Genomic DNA, 15,475 nt, shown 5'->3' with positions numbered 1-15,475 from the left:
CGCAGACTTTCCTGCCTGTCTGGAGGAGACTTTCTCTCTCGGATCTGCTCTTTAGAAAGATTGATAAGTGCTGTCACTGAGTTAAATCATCAGGGTTTTGTCTTCTGACTACATGGGCTTTAACATGGCAAGCTGTATCTCTTAAATGGCAGGAGCTAGTTTCTACACAAAAGCTGTAGTTTCTAGTGAAAGAACTCCTGTAGTGCCACCACATTTCGGACTGAAGAACACATGCAGTGTGATATCCCTGCACCCTTGAGTGCTGAGGAGTGCACGTCTCCCGTGTGATGGCGGCCTCCATGCAGCCGGTGCCATTCTCGGACCACCACTTGGTGTGGTTTGGGCTTAACCTGCTACCTATGTGGGCTGGGTCCACGTACTGGCATTTCAAAAACTGGTTGCTAGAGGATGGGTGATTCCGTGTCTTGTTCCATCTATTCTGGGATGCCTGGAGGGGAGAACAGAGCAATTTCACCTCCCTGAGACTTTGGTGGGATGTATGCAAAGCTCACATCCAACTCTTTTTAGATTATGAGAACACTCAGTCCCCTTTTATTGTCAGTTAGAAATGCATATACGCATTAAGAAATGATACAATGTTCCTCCGGAATGATCTCACAGAAAACAGGATATCAAAGACTAACACTTGCAAGGAATATGTGCGAGATCAACCAAGAAACAGCCTAAGAAAGAGCTGCTCAGCTTGGAGACTGAGCTGACCCCAACCATGGGGGAATTCCCTCCTTTGGCACAAGTACCAGCAAAGAAGGAAGCACTGAGGGACCTGCAGCTCAAGGAGGTGCTTTAGTGAAGTCAAGGACCCAGCTGTTACAAGATCTGGTTCATGCCTCACCCTTTTATCTCTGGAGAAATGGAGAGGTGTGCACAGACAATTTGTGGAGCTGCTGGTAGAGGGTGGCTCCTCTGTCATGGTACCAGCGAGAATCGTTTATGAAGTTTGCTCATTTTATGTAACCCTTTTCTTGCCAGACCTGTCAAGTGAGGAGGTGCAGGGAGTGCTGTGAGAGGATCTACCAGACCTCTTCCCAGAACCCTTAACCAGCTACAGAGAGGCAAGTCTCTGTCATTGGATGAGTTGACTGTAGAATTCCTCAGTGCCTTTTGGGACGTATTGGGTGTTGACTGCACCAGGGTCCTGGGTGAAAGCCTGGTGGCAGGTGATCTGCCCCTCTCTTGGCATAGGATGGTCATAGTCCTGCTGCCAAAGAAGGGGGATCTTTGCTGCCTGAGGAATTGGTGCCCAGTGTCTGTCTTGTGCACTAAGTATAGGAATCTTTGCCTGGACAATTGCCAATCGCCTAGGCTCTGTGCTGTCACAAATGATCCACTAAGACTAGCCTTACAAAGTCCGTCTTGTGTGTTGGCACAAGAGAAGGTTACTTCGACCTTTTGAATCACTTCTGCCCTTCATGAGTGATCATTTGCTCACCTGCATTTACTCACCAACCTCAATACTGATACACAACAATCTGTCCTTAGAGTGCCCTTAATGTACTTTAAATCAGCATAATGAAATATAAATTGACATCATGCCATATAACAAATTAATGGCCAGAACACTAAAGCACACAGTGGTTTATGATTTGGGTTTGACGCCCTGGAGGCTCAGGCTGTGGATAATGAACGGGAATGGATGAAAATAAAAAAAAACACTGACGCTGGAAATATAAAACTAAAGCAGAAAATGCTGGGGGCACTCAGTAGGTCAGGTGGCATCTGTAGAAAGAGAAACAGAGCCAAGGTTTCTAGTCAGAGACCATTCGTCAGGACTGGGAAGAAAGCAAAAGAAGCTTTGTGAGGATGTTGCCAGGACGAGAAGGGCTGAGTTACAGAGAGGGAGAGATTGGTCAGGCTGGGTCTTTATTCCTTGGAACATAGGAGAATGAGAGATGATTTTATAGAAGTGTTTAAATTTCTGAGAGGCATAGATAAGGTGGAATGTAACTTCTTGGCATTATAGGAAATTGGGATGAGCCATGGTTCGCATGAGCTAGTTGGGCCAAAGGACTTGTGTCCATGCTGTATTGCTCTGTAATTCTAAGTTCAGTTAGTGCAGTGTGTGTTTTGGGAGGAAGCTGTCTCTTCTGGGGTAGAACTGGCATGAGCATTGGGATAAGCTGTAAACAGATTATTTGGGAGCAGCTGGAGAGTGGGAACATAGAAGAATATAGGAGTGTATGAAATGCAGAGATGGGTCAGACTGGGCCTGTGCCCCACTCCCCTGGAATTCAATACATTTACCACTCTCTGTGTAACAAATCCTACCTCTGACAACTCCCTAAATCTTCTTCCACTCACCTTAAATGGATGTCCCCTGGTACAGGTCCACAATCCCTTATCCAAAATTCTTGGGGCCAGTTGCATTTCAGAATTCAGAATTTTTCGGATTTCAGAAAATTGATAATTAACCTGTCTCAGTGTGGATGGACTTTAGGACCCAGGAGAGCTCCAGACCTACGCATATCCTCCCGTATACTTTAAATCATCTCTAGATTACTTATAATACCTAATACAGTGTAAATGCTATGTAAGTCGTTATACTGTATTGTTTAGGGAAAAAAGGCTGTACATGCACAAACGACGAGTGCTGGAGAGAGACCTTCCGGGTTTTCCTGATCCATGCTCTTTTTGACATTTTCACAGCATTAGAAACTGCGTAAATGGCATCCTTAACATTGAACTCTTTCAGGAAGTCTTGGATTCCTACTCCTCTGTTGACTGCAGAAAGCATACAATTCAAAAAATAGTCTTTATACTTGCTGTTCATGGAACGTAAAATTCCTTGGTCACAAGGCTGTAATATAGATGTCACATTGGGGGGCAAGTAAATTGCGAAAACATTACTTTTCACAAGAAGTTCGGCAGGGGGATGTGCGGAGCAGTTGTCCAGGAACAATAAAATTTTACTGTTTTCTTCCAGTCCAGCTTGCCTGCAATGAGGTCGTGCCGCTGGTACAAAGTAGTTATTGAACCAGTCAGAAAACATTTCTCGGGTTACCCATGCTTTCTTGTTTGCATAATAATGCACAGGGAAATTGCGTACACCTTTCAGACATCTCGGATGATGGATTTTTCCAGTCATTGTCAACTTCACCTTGTGTGTGCCTGCTGCATTGGCACTCCCAAGAATAGTTAACCTGTCCTTAGCATCTTTAAAACCTGTTGGTGCTCTTTCATCAGCCGTTGTTAATGTTTTTCTAGGACTGTAGCGCCAGTACAAAGCTGTTTCATCAACATTGTAGATTTGTTCAGGGCTAAGGTTTTCATCAGATATTATCTTGGCAAATTCGTCAATGTAATTTTCAGCTGCTGCTTGATCAGCAGAAGCTTTTTCACCACAGATTTTCAGCTATGTTACACCATGACGCTTCTTAAATTTCTGCAGCCACCCTTCTGAGTATTGACTCAATCAACATACGGTCAAGATCTTCATTTTTTGCCCTATGCAGTGTTTTCCTATTTTTCATTAGTTTATGGTCATTACTGTCACTATTAAACTTCAGTAACTTGTCTTTCTGTAACTTTAAATCATATACAGTGGTAGTTCCAACACCATATTCTTCAGTAAGACACCACACAGTCACACCACGATCAAGCTTCTGCAATAACTCCACTTTCTGCATTATTGATAATGATAGATGATTCCTTCACTTTTTCTCATTGTTACCCATAGGGGTGTCTGCAGCTTTTTTTTTGACATTTTTGACATTTTCATAGTGAAATTAAACACAAAGTCAACAGTGAACACAAAGTATCAGCGAACAGCAAATGCACGTGTAACCAGTACGAGCGCTGAGCCACACTGATGTCTAGCAGCCTCTGCGAGTGCTGCCACATCACACCTGAGTGACGTTAGCTGTTGGCGCGCCAAACAAGCCTTGTTACAACACACTCCACACTCCATGAGAAAAACTTCGTTTTTGGAGCTTTTTGGATTTCAGAATTTCGGATAAGGGATTGTTGACCTGTATTGGCCATTGTAGCCCTGGTAAAATTGTGCTAACTGTCAACTCTATCTATGCCTCTCATAATCTTATCCACCTCTGTCAAGTTGCCTCTCATCCTCCATTGCTCCCAAGAGGAAAATCCCTAGCTCTCAACCTTTCCTCTTAAGGTTCACTTGGAATTTCTGTGTGATTTTGGCCAAAGCAGCTTGGTTAACTATAAAGTAATACAGCATGGAAAGAAGCCATTCCACCTATTGTTTCCATAACTGCTTTTGGTAAGAGATGTTTAAATAGAACTCATTCTTTCTCTACTCCTTCCTCCTAGTCCAGCCTTCTGTCTTTATCAGTTCTTCTTTGAAAAAGAAACTGCTCCTACTGCTCTGAAAGGCAGCAAGTTACAGATCACAGCAGCTCCCCTGGCAAATAATGACACCGCATCTATCCACTACCACCCCAACTAGAAACAATTTCCAAGAGTCTTGGCGTTTTGATCCTTTTCCGGGTGGCATTTAAACTCATGACTTTCTGACTCGACTGAGGGACAGCTGAGATCTCCAAAATAAACACTTACATTTTCATCTGTCCCCTTGAAATTAATCTTAGACCGGTATTTGACTCTGCCATAGTTGGATGCATCAGCAAGGGAGATGAGGCTGAGTACAGGGCTACAGTAGGAAACTTTGTCACATGGTATGAGCAGAATTATCTGCAGCTTAATGTGAAAAAGACTGAGGAGCTGGTGGTAGACCTGAGGAGAGCTAAGGTACCGGTGACCCCTGTTTCCATCCAGGGGGGTCAGTGTGGACATGGTGGAGGATTACAAATACCCGGGGGTACGAATTGACAACAAACTGGAATGGTCAAAGAACACTGAGGCTGTCTAAAAGAAGGGTCAGAGCCGTCTCTATTTCCTGAGGAGACAGGTCCTTTAACATCTGCTGGATGATGCTGAGGATGTTCTACGAGTTTGTGGTGGCCAGTGCGATCATGTTTGCTGTTGTGTGCTGGGGCAGCAGGCTGAGGGTGGCAGACACCAACAGAATCAACAAACTCATTCGTAAGGCCAGTGATGTTGTGGGGATGGAACTGGACTCTCTGACGGTGGTGTCTGAAAAGAGGATGCTGACTAAGTTGCATGCCATCTTGGTCAGTACATAATGTACTGGGTGGGCACAGGAGTACATTCAGCCAGAGACTCATTCCACCAAGATGCAGCACAGAGCGTCATAGGAAATCATTCCTGCCTGTGGCCATCAAACTTTACAACTCCTCCCTTGGAGGGTCAGACATCCTGAGCCAATAGGCTGGTCCTGGACTTACTTCATAATTTACTGGCATAATTTACATATTACTATTTAACTATTTATGGTTCTATTACTATTTATTATTTATGGAGCAACTGTAACGAAAACCAATTTCCCCCGGGATTAATAAAGTATGACTATGACTTGTTCTCTCCGAAGCACTGGCTGGATGCTGTGTTCTGCTTCTTATGTGGCTGAGGTGATAGGAGGCACTCCAGCATTTGCAGTCTCAGGCAGGCGTGTGGAGGGAGTGAAGAATGATCAATAACTTGCTGGAGAGGGGTTGTTGGTAAGTTGCAGTGTAGTGGGTGCTCAAAGAAGTTTTCTGTTGGCAGGTTTGGTGGGTGATGATCCCTTGCTGGGGCCAGAGTTTAGTGACACTCTGGAATTAGTTGGACAGTGAAACGGCTCATTTCCTGCTGTGTTCTTTGTGGGTTTGCTGATCACTGATTAGTCAGATGTTGGAATGATTTAAAATAACTCTTTCCTGCATCAAACTAGTAATTTCTCCAGCAGTTTCCATCCGCTGAGGTAGCCTTGGTCGGATGTGAGCTTGTTATTAATGGAGATTCCCCATGCCCCATAATGAACCCAGCTCACTGACCCTCTGGTCTCGTGGCCGGATATGGTGGATGTGATATTTTTCACCCTGGATTGACCTTTGTTTGGGTCAGATCATGTGTGCACCAGTGTACTAATCAACATTCCCTGATGTCTGAATATGGAATGTTCTGACATGGCCACTTCGGTTATTCATTCTGCCCTCATCCCAAATTTCAATAAAGAAAGATGTGGAGATTTCTGGTGAGTCTAGTCATTGCCATGCAGTCTGATCATCCCAGGGTCAATGCAAGTCAAATTAAGATTCATCTATTAATCACATGTACTGAAATACATCAATGCGTCAAACAAACATGTAGTGAAATGTGTCATTTGCTTTAACAACAAACACAACCTAAGGATGTGCTGGGAGCTTCCTGCAAGTGTTGCCACATTCCAGTGCCAATATCGCATGCCCACAATGTTCAGCAGAACAGCACAAACAACAATAACACAACAGCAACAAAACAATAACTGCAAAACAAGCTCCTTTCCTCCTCCTCCCAGTCTCCTACCCATCCACTCACAGACACAAACAGGCTCCAACCCCAGGGCAAGCTGTCTCCTGGCCTTCAGTCATTAGTCCGTTGTCCGGACTTGCAGACTCCAAACATGGACCCTCAGATCCTTGGACATGCCAACCCAGGGGCTTCGACCATTGGGCCTCGATTTCTAGACTCATCACTGTGGTCTTCTATAGTCTTACACCAGAACCAGATCTTCTGACAAAGGTGCTTCAGCAGTGCTGTTGGGATGTGAATTCCAGAACTGAGACACAGTGATGATGAGGCTATAGGTTGTGGTCGGTGACCAGCAAGAAGCCTGCAGCAGTAACATTCCCCTACTGCTCTTGTGGGTTTGACAGATAGCTTGGGTGAGTAACTGCAGTGTGTTTTGTACCCAGTATACAACTCCAGACCCATCGATTGTTCTTAATTACCTCCTGGCCCTTAGGACAGGGCAGTAAATGCTACTTTATCTAAATCTCCCCAGACTCTCATAGAATTGTAAAGTCATATGTAGAGAATGGAAATAGGCCCTTAAGCACAACTTGTTCAAGCTAGCTTAGAACATTGAAGGCCAGTGTACCATGCTACCTTAATTTATGCCTTCTAGTTTTTTGATTCCCTTTCCCTGGTCAAAGACCTTGCACTTTCACACTGCCAGTACCCATCATAAATTTAAATGCCTCTATAAAATCACATAGTCATAGTCATACTTTATTGATCCCGGGGGAAATTGGTTTTCATCACAGTTGCACCATAAATAATTAAATAGTAATAAAATCATAAATAGTTAAATAGTAATATGTAAATTATGCCAGTAAATTATGAAATAAGTCCAGGACCAGCCTATTGGCTCAGGGTGTCTGACCCTCCAAGGGAGGAGTTGTAAAGTTTGATGGCCACAGGCAGGAATGACTTCCTATGATGCTCTGTGTTGCATCTTGGTGGAATGAGTCTCTGGCTGAATGTACTGCTGTGCCCAACCAGTCCATTATGTAGTGGATGGGAGACATTGTCCAAGATGGCATGCAACTTGGACAGCATCCTCTTTTCAGACACCACTGTCAGAGAGTCCAGTTCCATCCCCTCTGTCTCCTAAGTTTATTATGCTCATTGAAGGCCTGTGTACCAAATGCCTTCTTCACCTCTCTGTCAGTGTAATGACACTTTCATTTATCTCTGCCCCTGTATCTCCTTCAGAATTACAGATGCAGTTAGTGTAACACACTATGACACTGGGAGGGTTCTGAGGGTTCAGTGATTAGAAGTGTGTTCATGATGCCACTCCCAATGGGTGGAAATAAAATTACTCCTCACTTTTCTCCTGAGTTTCCTACAATTTACTCTCAACTTATGGCCATGGTAGAGGTTTAGATATCTCTGTCATGGGGAAATTTTTGTCTGTCTAATTTATGCCTCTCTCTCCTCCTATCATTCAGCTCAATCAGATCCTCCTCTGTTAGAAGGAAAACAGACTCACCCTATCCTGTCTGTAATAACTGTAATGGTTCATCCCATGTAACATCAGTAAGAATGGTTGTTGTGTTGGGTGCTGATGTGTGCCCATTCTATCTTTACCTAGTATAGTGTGAGCAGAGGCTGCCTGCAGAATTTCATCTGGTCATGAGTGGGTTAGATGAAGGGTCTTGTATTTGAAATACTAATTCTGCTGCTCTTTCCATAGATGCTACCTGACCTACTGAGAGTTTCCAGCATTTCCTGCTTTCATTTCTAGCAGTTTTTTTTTTGTAATTTTTAGAAGTGGAGACTGGAATTGTCCTGATTGCTGTCCTAGATTAACAATGTCTTGTAGTTAGATAGAACTTTGAATATGGTGAAATGCCACAGGAGTGCAGTGCCAGAGACAGTTTCAGAACACTCTGGGCTGACACCAAGAAAACTGCAGCCTTACAAAAGTCTGGCACTGCCGCAGGTATCTTCAAGGCTTGTGTATCACTCCAGTCTTCCAACCTCACTTTGAATCTCGGAGTTGCCTTGGTAACTGGGAATTAGCATTATATGGTGCGTCACATTCATTCGAAGAACAAATAAGAAGAAATGTGAGTACGGGCGAAGATTATAGAAACTAGACCAACTCCACCACTCAACTATGTCTCCTTCCTGCTTCAGCTGCCTGTGCTGCCTACCCTTCCCCTGTGCCATATCTGGCTGTGAGAAATCAGGGCCACTCTTCTTCTCAGCATCAGCCAGGAGGTCAAGCAGACAGCAGTGTTTATAGGGCTCTAATCCATTCAGAATTGGACAAGTTATTTTCGCAAAGCTGTTTAACAATCTCACATCCTGTATATTTTAAAATATTGCTTGCTCCCATCTTGTTTTGGGAAATTTCAGATGGTGGTCATTCTCATTACTCGAGCCTATTTACACATGGATGACCCTGTCTTTGAGGTGCTGCTGTGCTGTGACTCTCTCTAAACAAAATAATCAGTTCAGTGAACTTGCTCAGGATAGGGAGGCTACAGAGAAACTTCTTCACAAGAACCCATGAGAAAAGCTTTCAAAACAGTGCTGCAGATGCTGGAAAATTAAAACAGAAAATACCTGAAATACTCAGCGGGTCAGGCATCACTTGTGGAGGGAGAATCAGTTCTGGAAGTCAGTTGAGTTCATTCATACTGTGTTACCTCCTCTCTCCCAAAGACTCCCAGGTCCAACTGACTTCACTAAAGCTTGCCTCCTCTTCTTTTTCAGCCTCCCTTCAGCAGAGGTTGGCCTTGCTAATTACCTGTTGTACCTGCATATTAACTTTGTGTGATTTATATATGAGCTTGATCTTGCAGGATGGGAGATAATTAAAGGTTTGTGAAATTGGAATCTGAGAATGATATAGAAAAAAATACATTCAGCCATATTGGTATGTTAAGTTTATAAGCTAAGCTGTGGGAAGTGAGGTCAGTCTGGTAAAAGGTAATTCTAGAAGGTCTTCTGTTCCTGGAATGATATTGGAGATATTACCACCCTTTTTAATGTTTTTTATTAAACAAGAGGTGAACTACCAGTTTGTACCTACTGCAGTGATAGAGGTGGCATCTGTGGAAGGAATAGTCATGCAAATCCTGACTAGGGATGGGATTTTGAGTGATCCTATGACATTGTTTGCCTTGTCCTGGGTGGCAAAGGTTGCAGGGGCTGTCTTGGTGAATTGTTACAATATGAACATTACTTGATTATAATGGCAAATGTTGAATTAATCTATTACGCATTTGAACAATGATGGAACTTTTTCATTTGTTGGTGCTACACTCATTCAAGCAATTGGACAGCACTCTAATGCACTTTGAACTTGGTCCTTGTAGATAGTGGAAAATTCAGCTAATGAGGAATTGCTCAGAATACCTGTATATTGAAACACAAAATGCTGCATCTGCAGAAATCTTAAAACAAAAATGTCAAAAATAGATCTTAGAATGGTATAGCACTGGACAACCCATTCAGCCCATGATGTTGTGCCTATCATGATGCCAATTCTTGCCAAATGTTCTTCAGTGTATCATCCACGTCCCTCTATTCCTTTCATAATGATGTCTATCGAAAAGCCTCTAAAACTTCACCAAACTGTCTGCTTTCACTACTATCCCTGGTAGTTCAGTCTAGGCACCTACCACTCTTTTTTTTTATTTGGAAAAAAAGGTTGCCCCATCACGTTATAGGCTATAAGGCCATAAGATATAGGAGCAGAAGTAGGCCATTTAGCCCATCGAGTCAGCTCTGCCATTCAATCATAGGCTGGTCTAATTCCTACAGTCATCCCTGCTCCCCTGCCTTCTCCCATACCCTTGATGCCCTGGCTAATCGAGAACCTCTCTATCTCAGCCTTAAATACACTCAATGATTTGGCCTCCACAGCCGCTTGTGGCAACAAATTCCACAGATTTACCGCCCTCCGACAAAAGTAATTTCTCCGCATCTCTGTTCTAAATGGATGTCCTTCAATCATGAAGTCGTACCCTCTTGTCCTGGACTCCCCTATCATGGGAGATAACATTACCGTATCTAATCTGTTCAGGCCTTTTAACATTCGGAATGTTTCTGTGAGATCCACCCTCATTCCCCTGAACTCCAGGGAATATAGCTCAAGAGCTGCCAGAGTAACCCTTTCATTCCTGGAATCATTCTTGTCAATCTTCTCTGAACCCTCTCCAATGTCAGTATATCCTTTCTAAAATAAGGAGCCCAAAACTGCACACAATACTCCAAGTGTGGTCTTACGAGTGCCTTATAGAGCCTCAACCACATCCCTGCTCTTATTCTATACATCTAGAAATGAATGCCAACATTGCATGCACCTTCTTCACCACCGACTCAACCAGGAGGTTAACCTTTAGGGTATCCTGCACAAGGACTCTCAAGTCCCTTTGCATCTCTGCACTTTGAATTTTCTCCCTATCTAAGTAATAGTCTACCCGTTTATTTCTTCCACCAAAGTGCACGGCTGTACACTTTCCAACATTGAATTTCATTTGCCACTTCGCCCATTCCCCTAAACAATCTAAGTCTCTCTGCAGGCTCTCTGTTTCTTCAACACTACCTGCTCCTCCACTTATCTTTGTATTTTCATCAAATTTAGCCACAAATCCATTAATCCCATAGCCCAATCATTGACATACATTGTAAAAAGGAGCGGTCCCAACACCGACCCCTGTGGAATTCCACTGGTAACTGGCAGCCAGCCAGTATAGGATCCCTTTATTCCCAATCAGCCAATGCTTCACCCATGCTAGTAACTTCCCTGTAATTCCACAGGCTCTTACTTTGCTAAGCCACCTAATGTGCGGCACCTTGTCAAAGGCCTTCTGAAAATCCAAGTCGACCACATCTACTGCATCTCCTTGTCAACCCTTCTTGTAATTTCCTCAAAAAATTGCAGTAGGTTTGTCAAGCAGGATTTTTCTTTCAGGAAACCATGCTGGCTTTGGCCTGTCTTGTCATGTGCCTCCAGGTACTCCGTAATCTCATCCCTGACAATTGATTCCAACAACTTCCCAACCTCTGATGTCAGGCTAACAGATCTATAGTTTTCTTTCTGTTGCCTCTCCCTTCTTAAATAGCGGAGTAACATTTGCAGTTTTCCGGTACAATGCTAGGATATATTGATTCTCGAAAGATCACTGTTAATGCCTCTGCAATCTCTCCAACTACTTCCTTCAGAACCTGAGGGTGTGTTCCATCAGGTCCAGGAGATTTATCCACCTTCAGACCATTAAGCTTCCTGAGCACCTTCTCAGTTGTAATTTTCACTGAACATACTTCACTTCCCTGACCCTTGAATGTCCAGTATACTGTAAGTGTCTTCCACTGTGAAGACTGATACAAACTACGCATTCAGTTCCTCTGCCATCTCTGCATCTCTCATTACAATATCTCCAGCATCATTTTCTATTGGTGCTATACCTACCCTCAACTCTCTTTTACCCTTTATATACTTAAAAATGCTTTTAGTATCTTTTTTGATATTTGTCGCCAGCTTTCTTTCATAATTCATCTTTTCCTTCCTAATGACCTTCTTGGTTTACTTCTGTAAATTTAAAATTGTTTTTAAACTTTTCTTGCCTTTAAAATATGTCCTCTGGTATTTAACATTTCTACCCTTGGGAAAATGCTTTGTATGTTAGGAATTGTGCATAGGGAGGGAAACAAATTTAATGTTTCAGCTTCATTTCGTTTCTCCTTTCACAGATACTGCCTGATCAACTGAGTACCTCAGGCTTTTTCTGCCTGTATTCTAGTTTCTGGTTTTCCTGCTGTTCTTTGTCAGATCTATTAGTAACTCCAGACTCAGTGATGTAGTTGACTGTCTTTTGGACTGCTTATATCAAGGGCAATTAAGGGTACTGTGACTGGTTTTGCCACTAACACTCATATCAATGAAATGAATAACAAAAAATATCTATTATCATAATTTCATCATGTAAACCTTGAACTGTACCACAATGTTGATTTTTAAGTCCTTTTTAACTGAAGAATTTTTATTACCAGTAATTGTGATTTTGAATGTTGTTTCCAGGCAGCGTCGCATTAAACCACGGAGTCACAAATTTATCAATCTCATCATTTCTCTGTTGACACGTGGGATGTATGTTTGGGTCATTTTGCAGGAAATCAGAAGCACGGCTTGTGTCAACGCAACACTCTAAGCCAATTCATGAATTAGAGGTAAGCTAATTTCTTGTGATTTTGAAGTTCACTTGTTGCTAAAGGTTGCTGTATTTGTGTTTTATCTTGCCTTTGTTGGGTCAGGTACTTCTTGCTTGTGATACAGTGAGCCTTTGGGAGAAAACTCTGGCAGGGTTCTGCTGCAGGTTTATAAAAAGTCTAAAACTGCAAGGGGTAAACCTGTAATAAAGAAAATACTAGCTCTGGATCTTGTGAAACTATGTGGCCAATCTTTCTCCATCCAGACTGATGTGACTTGTATTCCATCATCTAAAGGTGGATCTCCATCAGATTTTGAGGGAAAGAACAGCAAACTGGCTACAAAGCAGAGTTATGGGTAGTTCACTGGATTGTCAAATGGTGGAGGGAATATTTCATAAGGATAAGTGCTGGGACCAGTGTTGTTCATATTCTCATGTTTGATTTTAAATTTGTTCAAAGGAAATACAATTCAAAATTTTGTGATCAATGTCATTTATATTGTATACGCAAAGCGGGATGAAATAAAATGGAGGTGTTACAAATATAAACTTTACAGAATGTGTATGGAATAAGCAAACTAATTTTATTACCGACAGCTGAGAAGTGGCACATTTTGGCCAGAAAGATAAGGAGACCTCCAAGCATTGGATGATGTCTCTATCTGGACACATAACTATCTGGAACACATAAATTGAACATATATGGCCGAATGATGCAACATTAGTTAATAGATCACCAAAACAAAAGCAAACCCATTCACGTGTGTTGTCCTCAGAGAGACAGAATTGAATTGCAGGAAATTTGTGCCAAACTTGGTTAGTTCTCCAGTGGTAATAATGAGAAGAGGGCATTTCGCAGATGGTGAGGGTCCTTAGTGAAGGACAACCCTTGAGGTGAACTCAATAGTGGGGAGGGTTGTGTCTGTGATAAAACTGGCTTAGTCTTCAATCTTCCACACCAAGCTGTAATGCAACTTGTCAGAATGCTCTCCAGCACACGTTGATAGAAATTTGGAAGCATCTTTGGTGACATAACAAACCTCCTCAAATTCCTAACACAGTAGAGCTGCTGGGATGGTTGCAATGAGTGTAGGGCTCAGGATAGATCATCTGGGAGGTTGATGCCCAGGAATTTGAACCTGTGATTCTGGTTCTAGATTGCCCAGTCAGAGGAAGCATCAACTCCAGACCTATACTTTTAAATCCTGTAGTAATTTGGCATATTCCAATGAAATCATCTCTAAAACTCTTAAGGACTACAGGCCCAGCCTGCCTCATGTCCCCTCACTGGCCAAAACCTGCAGTCCCAGGAATCAATCTGGTGAACCTTCACACTCCCTCTACTGTAAATGACTCCTTATTTAAAGACTGGACCTGTACCCACTTTTCCAGGTGCAGTTCTACTGGGGCCTGTGTAATTGCAGAAAGATGTCCTTGTTCTTCAAATTCTCTTTGAAATAAAAGCCTGTATGCCATTTCCCTTCTTTAAAATTAGTTGTAAAATTAGTCAGCTCCATCATGGGTACTAGCCTCCATCTTCAAGGAATGGTGCCTCAGAAAGGTGGCGTCTATCATGAAGGACTCCCACCACCCAGGACATGCCCTCTTCTCTTTGTTACCATGAGGAAGGAGGTGCAGAAACCTGAAAGCATGCACTCAATGATTCAGGAACAGCTTCCTCCCCTTTCCCCGCTGATGGAAATCCTGCTGGAATCTCTCGTTGTTTATCTGCCTCTGTAACTGTATCGCTATGTTTTCTTTTTATTGTTGTGATGTGCTTGCATATGGGTGATCTGTTTGGATGACACAATAAACAAAAGATCGTCGCTGTACCTCTGTGACAACAGTAAATCTAATTACAGATCTATTTGGAAGATGACAACCAGTGCAAGAGTATTGCCTTCACCACTTCTTTAAAATAACGGGAGTTTTCTCCTAACTAGTCTCACTTGTTTCTTCCTGAGCCTTCACTGCTCCTGTTATTCTTACTGTGTCTCTTCTCACTCCCTTGCTCTCTTCTTAGTACTGACTACTTTCTTCCCTTCTCCCAACTGCCTCTTCTTTCAGCTGTAAAACTGGCAATGGTCGCTAGAGAAGGAGAAAGAGGTGCATGTGGCAGAAGGGAAATCCACTCATTATTATCCATATTAAAAAGAAGGGAAATTATGAAAGTTTTATAGTTATATGGAGTTGGGTAGAGGTTGATTCTCAATCTTTTAAAGTTAGGTTCTGGCTTGCTGTAGGATGAGGATATGTATGAGAGTTTCAGGGTAATTTGTTGGATGCTCACTTCCCAGAAATAAATTTTGTGATTCAAAACTGGCATTTCATGAACTGATCTGGAGTTTATTTTCAGTTGTACTGTCTCTCTGCAGGAAAAATACTTGTTGCAACTGGTTTGTTGCTGAAGTGAGTCACTTGTCAGATATTGTGAAAGGATCAGTATCGTGACATCAATGTTCTGCTGTGTAATGGAGGAAGTGAGGAGGGCTGCATACACATGCTTGTTATCTACATTAAATATCTGGATGAGAAGCATAGAAGCATAGAAAATAGGTGCAGGAGTAGGCCATTTGGCCCTTCGAGCCTGCACCGCCATTCAGTATGATCATCCAACTCAGAACCCTGTATCAGCCTTCCCTCCATACCCCCTGATCCCTTTAGCCACAAGGGCTATCTCTAACTCCCTCTTAAATAGAGTCAATGAACTGACCTCAACTGTTTCCTGTGGCAGAGAATTCCACAGATTCACCACTCTCTGTGTGAAGAAGTTTTTCCTAATCTCAGTCCTAAAAGGCCTCCCCTTTATCCTCAAACTGTGACCCCTCGTTCTGGACTTCCCCAACATCGGGAACAATCTTCCTGTATCTAGCCTGTCCAATCCCTTTAGGATTTTTACGTTTCAATAAGATCCCCCCTCAATCTTCTAAATTCTAAAGAGT

At 42.7% G+C, this 15,475-nt stretch overlaps 1 protein-coding gene across 2 annotated transcripts in view; it reads left to right on the top strand.

The window, feature by feature from the left end:
- Window positions 1–15,475, top strand: part of LOC140197168 (anion exchange protein 2-like) — a 252,556-nt gene that overhangs the window by 7,805 nt on the left and 229,276 nt on the right. For both annotated transcript variants that reach the window (XM_072257058.1, XM_072257069.1), the window contains exon 2: window positions 12,404–12,552. The gene's annotated coding sequence lies outside the window, so the exon portion shown is untranslated. The remainder of the gene's footprint in view (window positions 1–12,403; window positions 12,553–15,475) is intronic.

This window comes from Mobula birostris, chromosome 1 (assembly GCF_030028105.1).
Source record: "Mobula birostris isolate sMobBir1 chromosome 1, sMobBir1.hap1, whole genome shotgun sequence".
Lineage (NCBI taxonomy): Eukaryota > Metazoa > Chordata > Chondrichthyes > Myliobatiformes > Myliobatidae > Mobula > Mobula birostris.
Note: the sequence above shows the minus strand (reverse complement) of the source record. Positions and strands in the feature narration are given on the sequence as shown.